Source organism: Triturus cristatus, chromosome 4_2 (genome assembly GCF_964204655.1).
Source record: "Triturus cristatus chromosome 4_2, aTriCri1.1, whole genome shotgun sequence".
NCBI lineage: Eukaryota > Metazoa > Chordata > Amphibia > Caudata > Salamandridae > Triturus > Triturus cristatus.
The window spans coordinates 120,375,228-120,397,988 of NC_140586.1; positions in this window are offsets into that span (position 1 = coordinate 120,375,228).

Below are 22,761 nucleotides of genomic sequence, written 5' to 3' on the forward strand. Positions count from 1 at the left end.
TTTAAGTCTGTAATGCAAATACATTCAGCATCACTAAGGCTGGTTGCCCTTGGTGGAGTGTAGGCAGTCACAGAGAATGCACATGGTGGTGGTCTGAAAAAAAAACAGCTTGGACACGTGCAATTAAATAAATCAAAAATAGTGGTTTCATAATGTGTCAGTCTGTAAAAGTGATTTCAAATTGTAAAAAGAGATTTTCACTTGGCCTGAAAAAAAAAGAGCAGTAAGTGTGCTTTCAAATTGGCAAAGAAATTTCGTTTTGGGACTAATGTGAAAACATGACTCTGTGTGCATAGAAGAATTATAGGCAGAGATTTATTGCGTCTTGCTCTGGTGATTTCACAGTTGCATTAGATGGAAAGGGGGAGCGAATTTTTTGGGGAAGAAGCAGAGGCTTAGCACACACCCATGTGCTTGCCATGTATAGTCATGCACAGTATTTAGAAGCCACTGGGGTTTTCAGGTTTAAGTCTGTAATGCAAATACATTCAGCATCACTAAGGCTGGTTGCCCTTGCTGGAGTGTAGGCAGACACAGAGAATACACATGGTGTTGGTCTGAAAAAAAAACAGCTTGGACACGTGCAATTAAATAAATCAAAAATAGTGGTTTCATAATGTGTCAGTCTGTAAAAGTGATTTCAAATTGTAAAAAGAGATTTTCACTTGGCCCTAAAAAAAAAGAGCAGTAAGTGTGCTTTCAAATTGGCAAAGAAATTTCGTTTTAGGACTAATGTGAAAACATGACTCTGTGTGCATAGAGGAATTATAGGCAGAGATTTATTGCGTCTTGCTCTGGTGATTTCACAGTTGCATTAGATGGAAAGGGGGAGCGAATTTTTTGGGGAAGAAGCAGAGGCTTAGCACACACCCATGTGCTTGCCATGTATAGTCATGCACAGTATTTAGAAGCCAGTGGGGTTTTCAGGTTTAAGTCTGTAATGCAAATACATTCAGCATCACTAAGGCTGGTTGCCCTTGGTGGAGTGTAGGCAGTCACAGAGAATGCACATGGTGGTGGTCTGAAAAAAAAACAGTTTGTACACGTGCAATTAAATAAATCAAAAATAGTGGTTTCATAATGTGTCAGTCTGTAAAAGTGATTTCAAATTGTAAAAAGAGATTTTCACTTGGCCCTAAAAAAAAAGAGCAGTAAGTGTGCTTTCAAATTGGCAAAGAAATTTCGTTTTAGGACTAATGTGAAAACATGACTCTGTGTGCATAGAGGAATTATAGGCAGAGATTTATTGCGTCTTGCTCTGGTGATTTCACAGTTGCATTAGATGGAAAGGGGGAGCGAATTTTTGGGGGAAGAAGCAGAGGCTTAGCACACACCCATGTGCTTGCCATGTATAGTCATGCACAGTATTTAGAAGCCAGTGGGGTTTTCAGGTTTAAGTCTGTAATGCAAATACATTCAGCATCACTAAGGCTGGTTGCCCTTGGTGGAGTGTAGGCAGTCACAGAGAATGCACATGGTGGTGGTCTGAAAAAACAGCTTGGACATGTGCATTTAAATAAAAGAAAAAAAAGTGGTTTCATAATGTGTCAGTCTGTAAAAGTGATTTCAAATTGTAAAAAGAGATTTTCACTTGGCCCTAAAAAAAAGAGCAGTAAGTGTGCTTTCAAATTGGCAAAGAAATTTCGTTTTAGGACTAATGTGAAAACATGACTCTGTGTGCATAGAGGAATTATAGGCAGAGATTTATTGCGTCTTGCTCTGGTGATTTCACAGTTGCATTAGATGGAAAGGGGGAGCGAATTTTTGGGGGAAGAAGCAGAGGCTTAGCACACACCCATGTGCTTGCCGTGTATAGTCATGCACAGTATTTAGAAGCCAGTGGGGTTTACAGGTTTAAGTCTGTAATGCAAATACATTCAGCATCACTAAGGCTGGTTGCCCTTGGTGGAGTGTAGGCAGTCACAGAGAATGCACATGGTGGTGGTCTGAAAAAACAGCTTGGACATGTGCATTTAAATAAAAGAAAAAAAAGTGGTTTCATAATGTGTCAGTCTGTAAAAGTGATTTCAAATTGTAAAAAGAGATTTTCACTTGGCCCGAAAAAAAAGAGCAGTAAGTGTGCTTTCAAATTGGCAAAGAAATTTCGTTTTAGGACTAATGTGAAAACATGACTCTGTGTGCATAGAGGAATTATAGGCAGAGATTTATTGCGTCTTGCTCTGGTGATTTCACAGTTGCATTAGATGGAAAGGGGGAGCGAATTTTTGGGGGAAGAAGCAGAGGCTTAGCACACACCCATGTGCTTGCCGTGTATAGTCATGCACAGTATTTAGAAGCCAGTGGGGTTTTCAGGTTTAAGTCTGTAATGCAAATACATTCAGCATCACTAAGGCTGGTTGCCCTTGCTGGAGTGTAGGCAGACACAGAGAATACACATGGTGGTGGTCTGAAAAAAAAACAGCTTGGACATGTGCAATTAAATAAATTTTAAAAAAAGGTTTCATAATGTGTCAGTCTGTAAAAGTGATTTTCACTCGGCCCGAAAAAAAAAGAGCAGTAAGTGTGCTTTCAAAATGGCAAAGAAATTTCGTTTTGGGACTAATGTGAAAACATGACTCTGTGTGCATAGAGGAATTATAGGCAGAGATTTATTGCGTCTTGCTCTGGTGATTTCACAGTTGCATTAGATGGAAAGGGGGAGCGAATTTTTTGGGGAAGAAGCAGAGGCTTAGCACACACCCATGTGCTTGCCGTGTATAGTCATGCAAAGTATTTACAAGCGAGTGGGGTTTTCAGGTTTCAGTCTGTAATGCAAATACATTGAGCTTCACTAAGGCTGGTTGCCCTTGCTGGAGTGTAGGCAGACACAGAGAATACACATGGTGTTGGTCTGAAAAAAAAACAGCTTGGACACGTGCAATTAAATAAATCAAAAATAGTGGTTTCATAATGTGTCAGTCTGTAAAAGTGATTTCAAATTGTAAAAAGAGATTTTCACTTGGCCCTAAAAAAAAAGAGCAGTAAGTGTGCTTTCAAATTGGCAAAGAAATTTTGTTTTAGGACTAATGTGAAAACATGACTCTGTGTGCATAGAGGAATTATAGGCAGAGATTTATTGCGTCTTGCTCTGGTGATTTCACAGTTGCATTAGATGGAAAGGGGGAGCGAATTTTTTGGGGAAGAAGCAGAGGCTTAGCACACACCCATGTGCTTGCCGTGTATAGTCATGCACAGTATTTAGAAGCCAGTGGGGTTTTCAGGTTTAAGTCTGTAATGCAAATACATTCAGCATCACTAAGGCTGGTTGCCCTTGGTGGAGTGTAGGCAGTCACAGAGAATGCACATGGTGGTGGTCTGAAAAAAAAACAGTTTGTACACGTGCAATTAAATAAATCAAAAATAGTGGTTTCATAATGTGTCAGTCTGTAAAAGTGATTTTCACTCGGCCCGAAAAAAAAAGAGCAGTAAGTGTGCTTTCAAAATGGCAAAGAAATTTCGTTTTGGGACTAATGTGAAAACATGACTCTGTGTGCATAGAGGAATTATAGGCAGAGATTTATTGCGTCTTGCTCTGGTGATTTCACAGTTGCATTAGATGGAAAGGGGGAGCGAATTTTTGGGGGAAGAAGCAGAGTCTTAGCACACACCCATGTGCTTGCCGTGTATAGTCATGCAAAGTATTTACAAGCGAGTGGGGTTTTCAGGTTTCAGTCTGTAATGCAAATACATTGAGCTTCACTAAGGCTGGTTGCCCTTGCTGGAGTGTAGCACTGTGGACATGGGCTTTTTAAAAAATCTGAAAAGTGGTTTCATAATGTGACAGTTTGTAAAAGAGATTTTCACTTGCCCAAAAAAAAGAGCAGTTTGTGTGCATTCAAATTGGCAAAGAAATTTTGTTTTATGACTATTGTGAAAACAAATGTAGTAATATATTTAAATACAATAAAGGATTTTTTTTTTAGTTTTTTTCAGGTATTGCTGAAGAACAGTGAACAAAATTTAAGATGCCTACAAAATCTCGAGCTCAAAAAACGCTAAAAAAAAAACTATATTTGAAGACAACTGGAGGACCAAAGTTAGTAGAAGATGCTCATGTTGGGAAAAAGAAAAAATCTTCTGGTAAGCAGAAAAAACAATTTCTTAACAAAATATTCAAAACAAAGAAAAATGTACAAAATGTCTGTCCTCGGAAAAATGTAACAAAACATAGAGAACAGCAAAAAATTGAGAATTTAGTTAATGCAAATATACCTTCTGCAATTGAAAAGTTTAACATAAACAGAAAAACAGCGTTTAAAGAGATACGTAGAAAAATGTTTCAGAGAAGAGTTATGTCCAATTTGATAAAGGATGTAAAGAAATATAAGCAAAAGGCAAAATATTACAAGAGAAAAAAAGAAATTGAAGCCATTGCAGCAAAAGCATTAGAATTAAAAAGGAAACTATTCATATTAATTTTGAATAGGATGCGTACATTAGATAAAATGGTTAATGTACTGAAATCACAAAGCAAAAGCAAAAGAGTAGTGAACAGAACAAACTTTTGTAAAGTGTTTTTAGGAAAGTGGATGCATAGTTCAAGTAGTGAACCTTTTTTTAATGAAGAGAGCTATTTTCAAAGTAATAGTTTGCTGCATGCAGTTGACACCAGAGGTCGTTCATACGAAGTAAAAAATGGTTGCATAATGGAGAAGGAGATAATGGTTCCAAGAGATGAGGTACAAGTGATGGCAGATGAGGCAATGGGGAGACGTCCTAAAGCCCCAGTGTACACTTGGAATTGTAGTAGTATTTGCACTGTGCGTCAGGAATCTATTGACAGATTTCGAGAGTTTCTAAGAGAATATAGTAAAAAAAGTGTAAAACAAAAGATTAAGGTGCTTCAAAGTCTGGATCCATGCAGAGTGAGAGAGAATACTGGTTTGCAGGGTCATTCTCTTGCTTGTCTATCTAGAAAAGTGTGCAATAGTGTTTTCCATCATTTTAGGATGCTGGCTGTTCATCATACTGAAATGAGAAAGTTTGTGAGACGGTTGTATTTTGCCAAAAGTCCAGCAATAAAGTTAAATGAATTGAATAGGGCTCTGTTCCGAGGAACGGTATCAGATGTAGAGAAGGTTGTTGATGAAATTCAGTTTTGTTACTTTGGTCCTGAACAAAACAGTGCAGAGAAGGACACAGTAAATGAGGCAGAAGTGGAAGAGAATGTAGAACCCTCTGTAAGTAACACATTTAATGATCACATAACAAAATTTGCAATAGTCTCTAATGAAAGACCAAATGTTACTTGTATTTGTTGCCGCAGAACTCATTATAGAAAACAAACTAGGAATGTTGATCTCTACAGAAAGAGTGAAAATGAAGATAATTATAAGTGGATGGATTTTGCCACATATATATTTCTTGAAAATTGTTTTGAATTGGGTGAAGATCAGCGTATTTGTAAATACTGTTACAACAAGTTAGAGGAAAATAGAATGCCGACCAGAGCTGTACATAATAATTTAGAATTGGATGCTATTCCTGCTGAACTTTCTGAATTAAATACATATGAGTCTATACTCATTCAATGTGTTCATCCGTTCCAGACCATAGTACGTATGGAGCCCAAAACTGGTAAATTACCTCCTTCAGATTTACTGAGAGGTTTAAAAGGTAGAGTGGTGTATTTGCCCTTGGATTTGAAAAAAAATATGGAAACTATTGATGCGGATACTTTGGAAACTGAACCATTAATTATTCTGGTTAATGGTGTACCTACAAAGAATAAGAAGATTTGGCAGGAGCTGGTAGATGTGCGGAAAGTACAAAGAGCAAATTTGTATTTGAAAAAAAATAACAAATGGTATGAATCAATTTATATAGAAGAAGAAGAAGAAGAAGAAGATTTTCAAGAACACACAGAAACACCAACTGGACAAATTGAAAAAGTGGACAAGTCAAAGGAAGAAGAAATTTATGAACATTTTAGCATACATCCTCTCCATTCGAAAGAAGTTATGGGAGACAATATTGATCTCTTTCAGATGAAGAAAGCAAAAGGAAATCCCGTGAGTGTATGGGAGGAGAGCTTGGAAGCTCGATGTTTTCCCCAGCTGTTTCCTAAAGGAAAAGGAGGACGATACGATGAACGTCCAGAACAGATTCCAGCTTCAGAGTATCGGACTACAAGACTATATGCTGAAGATCCCAGATTTCGACAAAGTATTCCTTATTTGTTCCATCTTTTATTTGAAAGCGACTTGTCTGCACTGTCTTATGCAGTAAATCACATTTTAAAAAGTGGAGTACATTTACAAAATGTGTCTGCTAAGGATTTTATGGAGAAAGTGCAGCACCGAGATGATCATTTGGAAACACAACTGATCAATCTGATGGCTTGTCAGCGTGGGACAAATGAATATTGGTACCGACGCCATGGTGAACTAAAATGCATGTTACGCAATTTAGGAACACCAACATGGTTCCTTACCCTAAGCTGTGCCGAGTACGCTTGGGATGATTTACTAGATTTTCTACGAGAGGCCAATTCAAACATTAAAAACATCGAATACAAGACAGCAGGAGAACTGTGCTCATTGGATCCGGTTAATGTTTGCAGATATTTCAATCATAGATTTGAGGCTATGATGTCCTTCATCTGCAATAAAAAAAATCCACCCCTTGGAGAAGTAGTGGATTTCTTTTGGAGAAAAGAGTACCAGGCAAGAGGTGCTCCTCATATTCATATGCTGCTGTGGATCAAGGATGCCCCAAAGTTTGGAACAGATACTGATGAAGCAGTGTTATCTTACATTGAAGAATATGCAACATGTGGTATACCAAAAAGCAAAGAAGAGAACAAGTTAAAGGAGCAAGTTCTACGTTTCCAAAGTCATCGGTGTGGAAAATACTGTCGACGGAAATACAAGAGCAAAGAAAAATACTACACTAAATGTCGATTTGGATTTCCTAGACCTGTTCTTTCAAATGGAAGAGTCAACAGTTTTATGTCAGCTGTGAGACATACTATCACAAGAAAATCACCTAAGAATACCTACAACCTTAAAAGAAAAGAAGAATCAAAAAATATAAATGACTACAACCCAGTCATTTTATCCATGTGGAACGCTAACATGGATATACAGTATGTAGCTGACAATTCCATTGCTGTTGCACGATATGTAACGTCTTACATTACGAAATCAGAAAAAACAGAATTGAAGGAAATGTGGGAAGAGATTTCTCACGAGAAGACTGTCAGTAAGAAGCTGTACAGTTTCAGTTTGAAGATGTTATCGCATCGAGAAATTGGATCCTACGAATGTTCAGATAGGTTATCTTCTGCAAGTCTCTACTCGAAGTCAAGAAGAATAATTTGGGCAAGTTTAGGCCTTGCAGCAATGAGAAATCGGGTACTGAAATCTGTTGGAGAAATTGAATATTTGGCCGAGAATGACCCAGAAAGTACAGATATATTGAAAACAAACATGTTGGACACATATTATCCCAAGAGAAGTCATCATCTGGAGAACATGTGTCTCTATGAAGTGCTGCAGAACTACATTTATTCACGGAAAGCTGCAGAAGACATCAACAGTGGAAAATATAAAGTTGTTGGTGAAGAAGGATGTTTGGTGAAGCAAACCAAAGGAAGTTTGATAAATCACCGGAAGCTGAGTTGCGACACAACCGACAAGAAAGAATTTTACTACTTGGCTCTTTTACAGTTGTTTAAACCATGGCGTACAGAGGATGAACTACTGGGAGAATTCCAGAGCTATGAAGATTCTTTTAATGCTTGCAAAGACAGCATACAATGCAGTACATTCTCAACTTATCTGCAAATGTTAAATGAAGAAATTGAACAGGAAACTACAATTGCAGCAGAAATAGCTAGAGACAGTTCTCAGGACAGCCAAAGTTCAGGAACATACAGTCAAGATCCCCTAGGACAACCAATCGTTGAAAATGAAGCATCAATAGCCATGAATGAAGTGGAAACGGCTATGAATCAAGCTCAAGAAGAATTTATAGACTTACAAAATTTGGAAAGACAACTGAATCAAGAGCAGCAACACATTTATGAAGAGATCAAAAACAAAATTGATCACGGATTTCTACATATAAAAAAAGAGTGCTCATGCACATCATTTCATCCAATCAGGATGTATGTAAGCGGACAAGCTGGCACTGGAAAAAGTTTCCTAATTAAAGTCATCAGAAGCTACCTAAAGCAAAAAACGGATTCTACTTTGTCTTGTGTGGTTACTGCTCCAACTGGGTTAGCAGCATATAACATAAAAGGAATCACCTTACATCGTTTGCTAATGTTACCAGTGGAGCATGAGAACAAAATACAATTCAACAAGCTAACTGGAGAAGCATCCTTGGAAGTTTCAAGAGTATTGAAGAAGATGCAAGTTCTCATTATTGATGAGGTGAGCATGGTATCAAACTTAATGCTTGCCTTTGTGCATTTAAGAATGCAGCAAATTTTGAAAACAGACTATGACGTGTTATTTGGTGGAAAACACGTCATAGTTTTTGGGGATCTTTTGCAACTTACTCCAGTTAAAGGACAACCAGTGTTTAATACTGTGACACATGAAGACACGAAGAAGTCATTGGGAAGCATTGGAAATACAAATATTTGGTCCTTCTTTGAGTACAAGGAACTTACAACTAATATGAGGCAAGCAAACGATGAAGAATATGGAAGTATTCTGAAAGATATCAGAATTGGACTACTCACAGAAGTTGGGAAAAAAGCATTACAGAGTCGGCTGCTACATAATTTATTTCCAAAGGAAGAAATAGTTGCAGAGAAAATATACAAGAATATTGCAGAAAACAAAAGTGTCATCTGCTTAATGCCAACTCTACGTGAATGCTCAATATTTAATGAGGAGCTTTTGAAATTGGAAAAGGAAGAGATCAGGAAATTGGAAGCAGTGGACAAAATTGAGGATGGAAGAATTACTGTCACAGTAACAGGCAAACTGAAAAATAAATTGGACTCACTAGAGAAGAACATCTCCAAAACAGCAGGATTAGAAAAAAATCTATATGTTTGCATGAACTGTAGAGTATTTTTAAGGAGAAATTTGGATGTTGAGAAAGGCTTAGTGAATGGAGCGATGGGAAGAGTTGTGGGTTTTATTAATTATCAGAAAAAAGAAGGAATTGAATGTTTACAGATAAAGTTTGATCAGATAGATGAAGTTAAAGATATTTGTCGTTGTACAGTTCGTTTTATGCTTGTGAAAGACTTATATGTACGTAGGAAGCAGTTTCCGTTTTCTCTAGCATATGCTGTAACTATCCACAAGTCTCAAGGATTGACTGTAGATTGTGCATTTGTGAACATTGGTTCAACTGTGTTCAAAGAAGGTATGGCATATGTAGCTTTGTCACGAGTCAAAACATTATCAGGTTTATTCATGATAGACTTTGATGACTCAAAAGTTAGTGCTGATACAAACTGTGTAAAGGAGTATAATAGATTAAGAAGAAGCTATGCTCCTCATTTAGGTCAGTATCCTGTGTTGGAGAAACGTGTAGTTTCTCGTAAAAGGAGAAATGAGAATATCTGTAATGAAGATATAGAGAAGAGGAAAAAAAAGAGGAGTGATGTAATTGCAAGCAAAAAGAAAAAGGACAATGAAGAACAGGTTGTAGGATGTCATTTTGAAAATAGCTCTGGTGTCAACTGCTACGCTAATGTAGTGCTGAATGTTGCATTTTATCTGGAAAGTTTGCAAGAGCAGATAATAGTAAATCAGGGAAAAAGATTCTGTTCAGAGCTGAGTCTCCTTTTTCAAAAGCTGAGTAAAGATAAAACTCAAATAGAAAGTGCTACTGATATTAGAAAACTTTTAGATGTATGTTCAGGACGAACACAGTTTTCTCAAAATGAACAGCAAGATGCACACGAATTTTTGATGTATTTTCTTGAGGTAGTGGAAGAAGAAGGAGTTCCCATTGACATTTTTTTTGGTCTCTCTTATAAATGGGAACATAGTTGTGATAATTGTTATAATATATGTGGCTCTATTGTTGATAATGAAAGGTTTATTTATTTGACATTGCCAGAGAGTAAAACAGTCACTTTTGCAAAATTAGTTAAAGATGCTAATCATAGCATGAAATGTGGTGAGTGTAATTCTGACATGTTTTCAACATTAATTTTAAGGGAATACGGACAGTATGTAATTTTAATGATGCAACGATGTAGAGCTGATGGTTCAAAATTGGATACTTTAATAAAGAAGTTTACAGGACAGCAATTATCAATTTCAGGAAAAACTTTTGTAACTGTTGCAATAATTTTCCATGATGGACCTACTGTTACTTCTGGACATTACACAGTTTATCTAAAATGTGAAAAAGGCTGGACACTGTGTAATGATTCCCAATTGATTTTCAAACAACGTTTGCCTTTTGATTTAGCAAATTCCTATCTAATCTTCCTGAAACCTAAATTTTAGAGAGACTTGGCAAGATCTGGACAAAATAATTTTACCATTTTACTGGATTACCATTGCAATTTTGTAGAAAAAATATTTTTAAAATTATCATTTGGCCTAAAGGAAAGATAACCAATTGTAATGTGGACTTTTTTAATTTTTAATGCAATTTTGAAAAACCAATAATTTATAGATAATCGGTAACTTCTGCACATTTTAAATTTTGGAATGCTATTGGACTGCCATTGGAAATGTTTTCAAAAATGATTTAAAAAATTACTATTTGGCCATGTGGAAAAGTAAGCAATTCTATTGTGGACTAAATAAATTATTCAAAAAATTTTCGTGAACCAAAATGTTACAGAGAATCGGTGAGATCTGGACAGATTAAACTTTAGAATTTTAATGGATTTCCCTTGGAAATTTATTCCAAAAAAAAAAAAAAAAAATACTATTTGGCCTAAAGGAAATGAAATCAGATGTATTTTGGAGTTATTTGAGATATAATATTGTGATTATACTTCTGAAACAAACATATCAGACGGTATTTTAAAGAAATAAGTATTGTTTTTAGATGATATTTTTCTAGAATAATATGCATTTCTGTAATGATAAGTTTAAGTGAGAAGAGATTCTGGGCTTTTTTTTTTTTTATTTTTTTTTTTTATTTTTAAAAACCTTTATTCGGATATTTCAGAGACACAGCTATTCAGCCGACAACCCGGAGGTTCGGCAGCTCGTCAATCAACATATGTAGTCTTCTATAGCTGTCATGCAGGAGAGAAAAAAGGTTTCAATTTTTAAAGAAAAACATAACGAGCAAGGCAATATACATCATGTGTTCGCGTCAGATCCCACCGATGAGGCGGCCCCATATCCACCATCAGATCAGCCCTCAAGTGTGGAGGGGAGGGAGAGGCAGAGGCACTAACTTTCTATCAGATTTCATCCGCAAAACTCAAGTCGGAAGTGGGGCTAGGGGGAAAGGTGCTCCTCTGGTCGGTCAGTGGCAGGAGGCAGGCAGATGTACCCCCTATACTGGTTCCACCCCCCCCACACCTTGTGCCATTTCTCGGGCCTCCCCCGTGCACAATACACTGTTTTCTCCTGAAACATGCACCAGTCCATGTTGTTCTTCCATGCATCCAGGGTGGGCGGGCTAGGGGATCCCCACAATCGTGCAATATCCCGCTTGGCCACCATAGTACCAAGGGTCACCCATTGAGTCTGCGCAGCATCGTAGTCTGTAGGGCCCCACACGTTCAAGAGACAGCGCCGCGCCTCTGAGTGCAACACAATACCCGTGACCTCCTGCATCACAACATGAATCTGCTTCCACAATTCCGCAATCACACCACACTCCCATATAATGTGCAGAAAGGTGCCCACCATCCCGCAGCCCCTCTTACACAGCCCGTCCTCGGAGAAACCCATGTGGACCAACCGGGGGCCAGTGACATAGACTCTGTGGAGTATCTTAAGCTGGACCAGCCGCAGCCTGGCGGAGATGGCAACCTCTTTCGGGGAGGAGACAGCGCACTGCCAGTCCTCATCGTCCAGCTCAAGACCGTCTCTAGTCCACTGGTCCCGCACCCCCAGGAGGAGATCGGTACGGACGTTCACCAGCTTCTTGTAAATGAGAGAGATTGTGCTCTCCGGCACATGGCCGTCCAAGATCCGGTCCTCCAACGGAGAGGATTCGGGCACCTTCTCCCCCTCAACGAGGACCGACCGCAGCGCATGACGTACCTGCGCGTACCGGAAGTATTCCGTGCCCTCTAGCGCATATTCCGTCTGCAGCTCTGTAAACGACTTAATCCGCCCCTTGGCCAGCATGTCCCCCACCCTGGAAATACCAATCAGGTCCCATTTGTCGAAACCCTTAGAGTTCCAGAGTTTCCCCAGCATGTCCGAGTCAAACAGCGGAGTGGCCAGTGTGAGTCTATCCTTCCACCCCAGGGAGTTCGTGACTGCCTTCCACACGTGCACCGCCACCCCGGTCGGCCCCGTGAGGGATCCAGCCGGGGCCCTTGAATAAAGTGCTCTATAGTAGCCACCACCCCGCAACAACCACCGGTCCATAGCGAAGCCGGGGCTAAGCGCAGGACCGTAGACTCCGTGGTTGACTGCGCTCAGTTGGGAGGCCCAATAGTATCTCCGGATGTCGGGAAGCGCGATACCCCCGTCATACCAAGGGAGAGTTAGTTTTGCTATCGCTATACGCGGGCGGCCGTCCCACAGCAGCGAACGCTGTAGACTCTCAACCTCCCGAAAGTAACTGGCCGGGACCAGCTCCTGGGTGTTCTGCAGGGCATAGAGAAAGCGGGGAAGCGACATCATTTTAAAGAGCGCCGCACGACCGAGGAGGGAAAGCGGCAGCCGCCTCCAGCCTGCCACGTCCCGCCGCAGGCGCGCCAACGGAGGGAGCAGGTTTCGCTCATACCGTACCGTGGGGTCGGCTGACATATAGATCCCAAGATACTGAAAGCCCTCCCGGGCGATCTGGATCGGGCAATTCCGCGGGGGAACCGGAGCGTCTCCACACAGGGCGTACAGATATGACTTACCCCAGTTGATGGTGAGCCCCGAGTTCCTCCCGAAGGAAGTCAAGATGTCGCAGACAACTATAAGGGACTTCCGGGGTGAGGTAAGATAGAGCAGAATGTCGTCGGCATAGAGGGAAATGCGGTCCTCGTGATCGGGGGACCAGCGAATCCCCCTCACGTCTGGGTGCCACCGTATCCATGCCGCTAGCGGCTCAAGGGCGAGAGCGAACAACAGCGGCGAGAGGGGACAACCCTGCCTGGTACCCCTTCCCAAGTCGAAGGGATTGGAGGCCCTCCCGTTAACCGCAACTTTGGCGAGAGGTCCTTCGTATAAGAGCCTCACCCAGCCCACAAATCCGGGCCCGAAGCCGAACTTCGCGAGCGCGGCCCACAAATATGCCCACTCAACCGTGTCGAACGCCATCGTTGCGTCGAGCGCCGCCACCACGGCCGGTTCCCGCATCGTCCCGACCCTTGCGATCACACCATGAATGCGCCTAAGATTCAACGCAGTATTCCGATGTGGGATGAATCCAGATTGGTCGGGGTGGATCAGGTCACCGATCACCCTGACTAGCCGGTTTGCGAGGATTTTAGCAAGGATCTTCGGCTCAGCGTTAAGGAGCGAGATCGGCCGGTATGAACTGCACCTGTCTCTAGGCTTGCCATCTTTATGGATGACCACGATCATTGCCAGGCGCTGGTCGAGCGGGAGGGAACCCGTCGCCCGCGCCTCCACAAACATGGCTCGTAGATGCGGAGCGATCTTGTCCGGCTGGAGTTTGTAGAGCTCAATGGGCAGACCATTCGGACCCGAGGCCTTGCCCGGACGCAAAGAACGGATCGCCCCCGCAATCTCATCGACCGTGATGTCGCCATCAAGGTCGTCCCTGTCCACGTCGGAGAGGCAAGGCAGAGCGAGATCGCGCAGGAGTGCACATGAGTCCTCCACAGGCCTGTCCGACACGGATGTATAGACCGTGCGGAAGTAATCCGCAAAGCACTGGACTATGTCCTCCGGCTCCGTGACCAGGACGCCAGCCTCCGTCACTAGGTCCGGCACCACTCGATTGACCCTCTCCTTCTTGTCCAGCCACGCGATCAATTTCCCGGCCTTGTCCCCGACGTCGTACAGACGGCCCCGCTGTTCCCTACTCAGAGCCTTGGCTGCGTCCGTCACGAGGGCCCTGTACTCCGATTGCTTAAGGCTCAATTCGTGCAGCGCCTCCTCCGTGACCTCACCCTCCAGGGCCAGCCCTAGGTCTGCGATCTCCGCCTCAAGCTGGGCGACCTCCGCGTCCCTCCGACGCTTGGCCGCTGTAATCAAGGAGAGGGCCTCACCCCGAATCACGGTTTTGAATGCTTCCCACAAGGACACCGCCGACGTGACCGAACCGAGGTTTTCTTGAAAATAACGGTCGATCGCCTTAAGTACCTCACTACGAGTCACAGGGTCTCTAAGATGCCACGGGTTAATTGGGGCCACCCTACCACCCACTCCTCTGGCAACATCCATACAGATCCACACCGGAGAATGGTCAGAAATACCTCGTGCCATGTGCCTGGCCTCAGAGACACTGGAAGCGTGTGCAGCCAGAGTAAGGACATAATCAATTCTGGAGAGACTGCCATGCGCACCTGAGTGGAAAGTGTACTGCCGTTGTGTGGGATGCAACATTCTCCAACAATCAACCAGCCCTAGGGTATCTATGAAATCAGGAAGCCACTTCTGAGCCCCCCCCGAAAACCTCTGCGGGTGCCTGTCAAGCAGGCCTGAGCCGACCGCATTAAAGTCACCACCCACCACCAACACGCCCTCTGGGAGATCCAGTAATGTCCTCTCTAAGTCCGCTAGGGTAGTGGGCTGCAATGCAGGGGGGACATAAACCGACACCAGGACCAGCGTCCTGCCCTCCCACCGTCCCGCTACTGCCGCGAAGCGCCCCCTATCGTCTACAGTAGTAGAGTCAACCTCAAATGGGAGAGAGGACCTGACTAGTATTCCCGCCCCTCTGGAACCCGAGGTGAACCCGGAATGCGCAACAAACTTATAGCCTTTACGATTGAGTGCATGGCACGTGTTGCCAATCAAGTGCGTCTCTTGCAAGAGGACAATATCAGGGGCACATCTCTTCAGAAATTGCAGTACAATCCCACGCTTAATACGATCCCCCAGGCCATTCACATTCCAACTGAGTATTTTGAGGCCCCTACCCCCCATCCCAGCATGTAAGGAGACCACCACCACCCACGTGGAACCCGACCCGAACCACAGGAGCTTGCATCATGACGCCTTGCAGAACCAAAAACAACAACAACCCCAACAACAAACCCCACCCACCCCCCACCCTGCACCCCTGCGTAAGCTCTAAAGTGCCCCCCAACTTGCAGTGTGCCTGTCGCCCCTTATAAAACTAGTCTACGGAAAGAACCCCAGAGGAGGAAAAGCTCCCCTACTGCCCCCGCCACCCCCCGGACTATCAACCTCCCGGAGGGATCGGAGTCGTGGTACTTAAGTCCCGGTTCAATGTTCGTCACCGGCACCATCTGCGCCACCAGAGCGTTCCATGCCAGGCCGCCCTTGGGGCAGAGTGTCCAACCAGTCTCCGACCATGTCGGGTGCCTCAAAAAAGAAAGTTCGCTCTTCGAACACCACCCGCAACCTTGCAGGAAAGAGCATGGCATATTTTAGTCCCATCTCACGCAGTCTTCTCTTGACCGCCATGAAGCCTTGCCGCTGCTTTTGCACCATCTGAGTGAAGTCCGGATAAAAGCTTACAGTAGTGTTCTGGAATGGCAGCGGGCCGGCCATCCGCGATGCTTGTAGTATGGCATCTCGATCCCTGAAATTAAAGATCCGGGCGACAATCGGCCTTGGTGGGGCCCCCACCTTGGGCCTCCCGCCAGGAACTCTATGGGCCCGTTCGACGGTAAAGAACTTGCTAAGGCCTTTGGGTGCCAGATGGTTCACCACCAGGTCCTCCACGAACAGGTCCACCGACTGCTCCTCCGAATTTTCCGGGACCCCAATGATGCGGACGTTGTTGCGCCTAGCACGGCCTTCGAAGTCCTCCAACCGGCGGGCGAAGTGATCATTTGCTGCCCGGAGAGTACGGACTTCCTGCTGGAGGCCGGAGACATCGCCCAGGAGGCCGGCAGTCTTGAGGTCCAAGGACTGAACCCGCTCATTAGTTTTGCCGAGGTCGGCCCGAACCAGGTTGACATCTATCGATATGGCATCTACTTTTTGTGCCAGGGTCTCAAATTGCTGCCCAATCGAGGACTTCATCCCTTCGATGGCCCCCATGATGTCCTGCAGGGTTAATTCTGTGGAGGGGGACGCCGCGTCCTTCGAGGCTTCCGACGTCGGGCCCGATTCGCCCGGGGACCCCCTCTGATGGGCATAGCGGTCCATGGTATTAGTCTGAGTGGAGGTGCCCCGCCTGGTGTTCTTGGGCTTCTGCTTTTCGGCGTCCGACCTGGTCGACATCTCAATCTGCCGTGTAGACAATCTCCTGGCCCGTACAGGGTAAATGGGCATGCAACCAGTGGCTGGCGCCGCGCACGCCCCGTCACGGGCGCCCTGGAGACTGGAAGGCGAAATCGAAAGTGAAAGTGAAATCCCCTCCACCTCCGACGACTCCTCCTCGACCAGGCCGCTGTTGTTCAATTAGGGCACGGGCACTGTGCCAACGCAAGTCCCGGGCACCGTGCGGGGATTAGGCCCCAAACTTCCAGGCAGTATAACTTCGGTCTCCGGTGGGCGATTTCGACCCGGACAACGGTTCCCGCCTCAGCAGCAGATCCTCTCCAATAGCCCGGGCATCAAGTACAGGATAATAGACAGGATAGATGCCGGAGGGAGCGAGGGTCTCGGGAGCTCTAGGCTCACGCGGCCATCTTGATCACGCGCTAAGCTCCTCCCCGATTCTGGGCTTTTTTAATACAATCTTTGAGATTGTTATTTTTTTTTGCCCGCTGTAAAATGATGAATGCAATTGCTTTCACAATTTATAGTGAAATGCAATATATTCTGAAAACAGCAAAAATAAGGCAAAAATATTTTTTTGAAAAAAATGTAAATATGTATACTGTATTATAAATTGTTAAAAAAATATTAATACTTTTTTCTTTTTTTTTTTCAGATCGATATAGAAAATTTTCGAAAACTACAACCATTTTTAAAACTATTTTTTAAAAAAACAAATGAATAAATATTTTTTTGAGTGAGTATGGTAAGTCAATAATAATAATTGTAGTCTCTCAAGGACCTTGTAATGTGATAATTGATTTTTAGTGTTTTTTTTAAAAAATAAAAAAAAGGTACGCGCACCGTACGCGTACGGTAAAAAAAAAAAAAAAAGGTTTTAAAAAACATATGTAAAAAAAAGATGAAAGATAAGGTTGGCTCTTAAAAGAACCGTTGTGTTCATGCAGGGACAGAGGAAAGGAAGCATGGGAAAATCATTCAAAGCTACAAATGTGCTGATCTATTTTGTTGTTCACTAGGGAAACACTGGTCTCCCTATGACAAATTAGACCTTTACAAAATGTGCAATGAATATCAACCTTCCGAAATCGAAGGTTCATTTCCAGAGGGCCAGCAAAAGGAGATTCTCCCCCCACAGATGAAGGGCTCACCTGACCTGCAGAAGAAGGAGTAAGCCCTGCAGGTGATGGTCCAGGCTGAGCTGCTGTGGATGTACTGGCTCGTCTTTCTGAAGAGTTACCTCCAAAAAGATGACCATGTGTCCTTCTGTGTACATCCTGGAGGTGTCTCTTCATGGTGTGATTCCCAAAGGAATACTTCCTGTTAGGATTACCTCTTGAAAGTACACGCTGACACAGCTTGCAAGTTACTAAGGGTGCATTCACCTTTTGCTGGCCTTCTGGAAAAGTAAAATAATCCCAAACATAAGAAGGCTTTTGTTTCCTCGATCTCTGCCTCAAGACAGTGCTGCTGGTGCTAGCCTCACTCTCAGAAGAGCTCTGCTGTTCTGCCATCGTATCCCAAAGACAAACCAGCTCCTTCTCCCAAGGGATCACAAGCAGAAATGAGGGGAATGGGTGTGGTGTAGGAGAGTTCTAGAACTGAAAGTAGTTTCAACCAATCAAAAGTTGTGTTTCATGATCACATGACCTACCGTACGCTTACGGTACGCTTACGGTACGCTTACGGCAAAAAGTACGCGTGCGCGTAAAAAAGACACGCGCTTGCGCGCATGCGCATAACAGTCACTCCCCGGCACTTCCGCGTAACGTGCGCGTGTGGCGTAAGTGCGCACGCGTCCCACGCGCAGTACGCGTGGCTACGCAAAGTGCGTAACTATACGCAAGCAGCGTAGATAGATTACGGACGTTGCGTGAACCGTACGCTTACCGTGAGCTTACGGTACGCGTACTATAAAAAAAAAAAAAAAAAAAAAAAAAATCTGGTAATAAATTTTACATGTTTATTTTAAAAAATATATTAAAAAAAATATTTAAGGATTTTAAAAATTTAAGCATAGTCTTTATAAAATGAAAGAAAATTAAATTAAAAATATGTTTGAAAAAAATGAAGAATAAAAAAAAAAATTAGCATTTAAAAAACCTTGCAAATTCACTGAAAAAACCATGGGTTACACACACGTTATAGTTAGGAATTAGCATTTAAAAAACCGTACAAATTCACTGAAAAAACCATAGGTTTCACACACGTTATAGTTAGGAATTAGCATTTAAAAAACCTTGCAAATTCACTGAAAAAACCATAGGTTTCACACACGTTATAGTTAGGAATTAGCATTTAAAAAACCTTAGAAATTCAGTGAAAAAACCATAGGTTTCACACATGTTATAGTTAGCTGGACATTTTACTCATAAAAAACCAATGAAATTGCCCCGTTATAGTTAGTTCAGCTAACTATAACTCACGCGCCCGCAATGCACTGCTGATGACGTCACATATTACATCACTCATGACATGGTCAGTGACATCACTCATGACATCACTGATGACATCTCAAATGACATCACTGATGACCTCACTGATGACATCATCCAGTGAATGTGTGTTTTTCTGAAAATTAAATATGTTTTATATATGTATATCTCAAGGTCGATGGAAGAATAAATGGGTATATAAGTGTCTAAATGGATGATTTGTTTTTAAAAAATTGATTGTGTAACTGACTGATTAAGTGTATCTCTCACTTTGTGTATAAGTGGCTGCATGGGTTGGTGAGTAGCTACATGGGTGTCTATATAGGTTAGTAGTTGTTTTTTTGAGTATCAGTCTGAGTGTCTGTATGGTTCGGTGGGGGGTATTACGTAGTGCATAGGTGCATGAATGAGTGACTCACTGTTTGTATGTGTTGAAGACAGCATGTGTGCAGGACTGTATGGGTGGATGAGTGTGTGTATGGGTGTGTTAGTGAGTGAATGACTGTCCCAATAGTGTCTTCAGGAGTAACTACATATGTTTTAAACTAGTATATGTGACTATTGGTGTATATATGTGAGTATATGTGAGAGGGAGAGATTGAAAGAGTTCCTGTATGAATAAGTATGTGTTTCTATAAGTGATTGTTTAAAAGACTAAAAATGTGTAAGTTTCCGTAGAAGTAAGTGTGGTGGTGTGTGTATAACTGTATATGCAGGTGAATGTATGTTTGATTCTTTATTAGCATGAGTGACTATGTGTGTGAGTAACTCTATGGATGAGTGGCATTATGTAACAGGATGTATAGGTGTATGAGTACATATGATGAGTGAGTACATGTATGAGTGACTGTATAGGACTGTTGGTGAATGAGTGGATGTGTATGTGGATCTTAGAATTACTGAAGAGGTTGTTGTAACTGGTATTGGTATGTCCATTGTTTTGAAAATTTTAGTCTCTATTTTTGAATGTGTGTATCAAAGCTTATATTAAGGTGAGAGGAGGTCTGCCACTCTATCACAAGGATGATGTCATCAGTGAGGTCATCAGTGATGTCATTTGAGATGTCATCAGTGATGTCATGAGTGATGTCACTGACCATGTCATGAGTGATGTAATATGTGACGTCATCAGCAGTGCATTGCGGGCGCGTGAGTTATAGTTAGCTGAACTAACTATAACGGGGCAATTTCATTGGTTTTTTATGAGTAAAATGTCCAGCTAACTATAACATGTGTGAAACCTATGGTTTTTTCACTGAATTTCTAAGGTTTTTTAAATGCTAATTCCTAACTATAACGTGTGTGAAACCTATGGTTTTTTCAGTGAATATATATATATATATATATATATATATATATATAGACCTCTTATAATACAAGTGGCGGCCTCGCGATCCCAGACGGACCCAGGACTTCCTACCCAGACCTCAGCCTCGCGGTCCCAGACGGACCCAGGACTACCTACCCAGATGGCAGCCTCAGCCTCACGGTCCCAGACGGACCCAGGACTTCCTACCCAGACGGCAGCCTCAGCCTCGCGGTCCCAGACGGACCCAGGACTTCCTACCCAGACGGCAGCCTCAGCCTCGCGGTCCCAGACGGACCCAGGACTTCCTACCCAGATGGCAGCCTCAGCCTCGCGGTCCCAGACGGACCCAGGACTTCCTACCCAGACGGCAGCCTCAGCCTCGCGGTCCCAGACGGACCCAGGACTTCCTACCCAGACGGCAGCCTCAGCCTCACGGTCCCAGACGGACCCAGGACTTCCTACCCAGACGGCAGCCTCAGCCTCGCGGTCCCAGACAGACCCAGGACTTCCTACCCAGACGGCAGCCTCAGCCTCGCGGTCCCAGACGGACCCAGGACTTCCTGCCCAGACGGCAGCCTCAGTACAAGTTCATCCTATGATTACCATAACATACAACAAGGGAATCAGTTTTACTATTTATCAGATCACACAAGAACTGCCAGTTTGAGCACAACCTGTTCTCTGGTTCGAGGGGCTCCTCTCTCCCTTATTCAGTTACCACTTACCTGATCAGGGTTAACATCCGTTCATGTCAAGTCACAGCTGACTAGAAGAATAGGCTACCCTCTTATACAAGAACACGCAGCACATGTTGATTCACTACAAACTGGGTACTTTATTATTCATTATATACGCAATCACATAACATTACTGTGTAACACATAACCTGCAAAGAAAAGTGAAAGATTAGGTTGTACACTCTAATAAGAAAGGGGTCGACATCACCTTAGTCGTGTGTAGCCTGCACTCAATGGTCATCTAGGTTCCCTTCTCGTCTGTGCCTCGGCTCGCCTGGAAGTCACACCTCCGCAGTCACGGATCTGTTCCCTTCTCCCTTCTCCGAGTCACTGGGACCTCTTCCTCATCGGCTACTCTCTCCTCTCTGGCTATTCTGCTAGAAGAGTAACTGTCTCTCGGTTTTTCTCCGCCTTCAAGTTTGTCATCTGTCTTCCCTGGAATAAGTGGTAGCTTTACTGCTAACGGCTAGATGCCGCCTACGGACTGAAGCAAGTGCGCCGTAACTGCCTCAGACTTTCACTAATATAGAGGTGCATTTCCTCATGGAAAATTCCGGCCCGTAACCTGCCGCCCACCAAATTCTTGTACCTCCCCGTACCAAGGACACTTTCCCAGCCGGCCGGCCTGATGTAGTGTCTTCGGCATGAAGAAAAATACAATCCTTCGATAAGGGCTGGTCTGAACCGGTTCTCTCCAAGCGAATAACACCTCATAACTAAAACATCCCCCTTAACCTAGAAGCATCTCAAGCTGCCGGAGCAGAAAGAAAGATGGAGTCTCTCCCGTTTGAGGCCTACCAGGCCTGAATTCAGCACGGCTCCATGAAATACCCTCACTACAGGACAGGTTATCCCTAATACTAATGAATCTATCCCCTAGGATATGTGTGCAAGCCCTGATCTATGGGGAAGAACACAGGATCACGTCGAAGTGCCTAGTAAATAGGCTCCATTCACTACTCTAACCCTTAGGCTTGAATGGTAAGAGACTAAAGTCACCCTAATCACCCGTCAACACAATAGGGCCGGGAAAATCGAGCAGTACATTTCACCCTTGACTTCAGTCTATTATACATTCATTAAACAGAACTAACATCTGTGGAAGAATAATATGAAACAAAGCTAACTGATCTATGTCTAGTACCAAATGTGCAGAATTGAAGTAGTGAAGGAATACACTGAATAAAGCAACAGATAGAAATCAAAACAGCGATGGTAATCAGAATACCTCCTAATATTTGACGTAATAGATACAAATCAGGTAACCAATTAAAGAGCCAGTCAAACCAGCCCTGGTCAATGTGTTTTCTAACTTCTTTTGTCAAGTCATGTAGCTTATCAATGTGAGTGCGAATGGATTGTGTATGATCAGACAAGTTAAAACAACAAAGACCCTCAAAATCAGAACAATCGTGTCCATGTTTAAGCAAAAGATAATCAATGGCCGCTCGATTTTGCAAGATGGCTCTGCGTTCACCCTGGGCGTCTAACAGCATGTCAGACAGGACTGTAGAAGTATGATTAATGGATTTTACCATCCAGCAGGCCATTTTCTCAATAGATTTGGCATTATAAACCGCCAAAGCAGGAACACCAATAATTGAAATAGCCAGGCTAAGGTATTCAGACTTGGAATATAAATGCAAAGACGAGTCACAATCCTCCTGTAACATCACTGTATCTCGAATCACACGAGAATTGGCATTCGGATGTGACGAGAACATCAGTAAACTGAGTCTCGTAATGGCACAAGGGCCTCCAGAAATATTTGCGGGGACATATGGCCAGGAAGTATTACCACATGAGAAAAGCCATCCGGCAGGTAGTAACATCGT